General features: G+C 44.7%; 1 pseudogene; it reads left to right on the top strand.

The window, feature by feature from the left end:
- Positions 1–567: 567 nt before the first annotated feature.
- LOC102261613 lies at positions 568–1,581 on the top strand (annotated as a pseudogene).
- Positions 1,582–2,634: the final 1,053 nt, after the last annotated feature.

Here is a 2,634-nt window from a genome sequence, read left to right as displayed (position 1 = left end):
GGATAGAGCATTTGCCTGTGGACTGAAGGGTCACAGGCTCAATTCCATTCAAGGGCACATGCCTGGATTTCGGACTCGATCCCAGTAGGGGGTATACAAGAAGCAGCAGATCAATGAGTCTCTCTCATCATTGATGTTTCTGTCTCTCCCTCTTCATTCCTCTCTGAAATCAATAAAAATATATATAGTTTTAAAAATATATTTTTTTAATAAAGTATAGGATATTATATTAACTGTTCTAAATTTACTTTATATAGATTTTCTGTAATAAAATCTAAAATAAGATGAACTTGAAACTTGTTGAAATATTTAGATGTTTATAATTTAATCCAGCAATGCTCCAAAGTTTTTCAGTTGTCAAAGACTTTGGAAAATTATGTATAAGCATATGAGGCTGGAGAAAAGGCAGAGGAGGAGAGAGCAGGCCCAGCAGCCTGTTCCCAGGCCTCCTGCCACTTGGATTTAAAACTGCCACATTTTTCTTTAGAGATATCATGCTAAGGTTTGGGTGATAATGAGTTCAGCTTCTGATAGTAGCTGGACTGTTAAGTAAGTGTTTATAGTTTTGCAGTAAAGAAAGTTGTTCTTAGATGGCCCGGGAGACGGTTCTGGAAGTGACATCATCATGGCTGCCCAAAGAGAACCCCAAGTGCAGTTCAAACTGGTGCTGGTCGGGGACGGGGGCACCGGGAAGACAACCTTCGTGAAGCACCACCTGACAGGCGAGTTTGAGAAGAAGTATGTCGCCACCCTGGGCTTGGAGGTGCACCCCCTCGTGTTCCACACCAACCATGGACCCATCAAGTTCAACGTGTGGGACACGGCTGGCCAGGAGAAGTTCGGGGGGCTGTGTGACAGCTACTTCATCCAAGCCCAGTGTGCCATCATAATGTTTGATGTAACTTCAAGAGTTACTTACAAGAACATGCCTAACTGGCATCTAGATTTGGTGCGCGTGTGTGAGAACATCCCCATCGTCTTGTGTGGCAACAAAGTGGACATCAAGGACAGGAAAGTGAAGGCAAAATCCATTGTCTTCCACCGAAAGAAGAACCTTCAGTACTACGACATTTCTGCCAAAATATCTACAACTTTGAAAAGCCCTTCCTCTGGCTTTCACCCATGGCTCTCACCCATGGACCCCACGCTGGCAACACAGTATAAGCATGATCTAGAGGTTGCTCAGACCACCGTGCTCCCAGACGAGGATGATGACCTGTGAAAGGGAAGCTGGAGCCCAGCGTCAGAAGTCTAGTTTTATAGGCAACTGTCCTGTGATGTCAGTGGTGCCGCGTGTTTGCCACTTTATTATATAGCTAAGCAAAGAAGAACCTGTGCTTGATCCTGGGATGCTGAAAGATGAATGGGCTTTGAGTGAATGTGGCAGTTAAAATACCTTCACTTTTTGGACCTGCATATTTAGCTGTTTTGGAACGCAGTTTCCTTATTGAGTTTCAACTATAAGAATGCTGCAGTCGCATCACAATACTCAGTGGTGAAACCTTGTTTGTTACTGTCATTCCCATTCCTTTTCATTTAGACTCAGAATAAAGTTGTATTTCAAATATCTAAAAAAAAAAAGAAAAGAAAAGAAAGTTGTTCTTTGGGGGAGGGGCAGGGGTGTGAGAAGGCGCTGAGGACAGAACAATTTTCAGAGCATTAAAAGGGTGAGAATGTTGGCCATGGGATCTAAAGGCTCCGTCCCTTTGCCATGTCATGTCATAGAGGAGCTTTGTGAGAAGGCAAGTTGGGAACTCAGAGGCGAGAGTACCTAGTGAGCCTGAGAAAGGAGAGTATTTCTTGTTTAGAGGAGGGGACAATGATGGAGGAGATAAGGAGTTTACAGTCTAAGGAATGGCATGGCTTTGTGGGATGAGAGTAAAACTGAAGTAGGTGACTGTCATTTGGGACAGCTGGGCTTTATGAGGGATACCTATACTGCTCCAGTCAGGCAAGGAGAGTGGATAAGGGGTACTTAGTAAGATGCAGTGTAGAGGTGGCTATTGACTGTGAGACTAATCTGTCAACCCCTATAATAGAGACTGAGGAGGGGACAAGCGTCCCAGCGAATTTGGAGAGGGCAGAATGAGTGGCCCCATTGTCAATTAAAAAGAGATCGACTTACCTGCCACCACAATTGTTACCCAAGGCTCTGTCCTGGTGATGTAAGTCTGTAGGATTTAGCCCCTGACTTACTCTTGGTTGGAGGACCAGCACTTCGTTTGGTGCTCATGAGAGTGGTGGCTAGGGGCTGAAAGGCCTTTGTCTGGGCTTTGGCCTGATCACATCTTTGTTTTCAGATTTGGGTCTCCTTGTCTCTATTATTAAAGACCTTAAAGGTCACGTTTAAAAGATTTCGTTGGGGGGTTTGTTCCTTCTGGGCTTATAGGGTCAAGATTGGTGTATTTTCTCATGGCCTGTGTAAGGCAAGAGAGGAAGATTGCTGGATTTTCATGTCTTTCCTGGGTGACCTCTGCTAATGTTTCATAATTAACTGCTTTGTGGGTTGCCTTTTCAGGCTGCTGAGACAGAGGAGCCGTAAGCTGGGGATCAGGAGATGGTTGGCGGGATCAAAAGTGGTAAAGGAGTTGGGGGGACACCCTGTATATGGCTCTATTCATTACACTGAGATCT

Source organism: Myotis brandtii, unplaced genomic scaffold (genome assembly GCF_000412655.1).
Source record: "Myotis brandtii unplaced genomic scaffold, ASM41265v1 scaffold1052, whole genome shotgun sequence".
Classification (NCBI taxonomy): Eukaryota; Metazoa; Chordata; class Mammalia; order Chiroptera; family Vespertilionidae; genus Myotis; species Myotis brandtii.
Note: the sequence above shows the minus strand (reverse complement) of the source record. Positions and strands in the feature narration are given on the sequence as shown.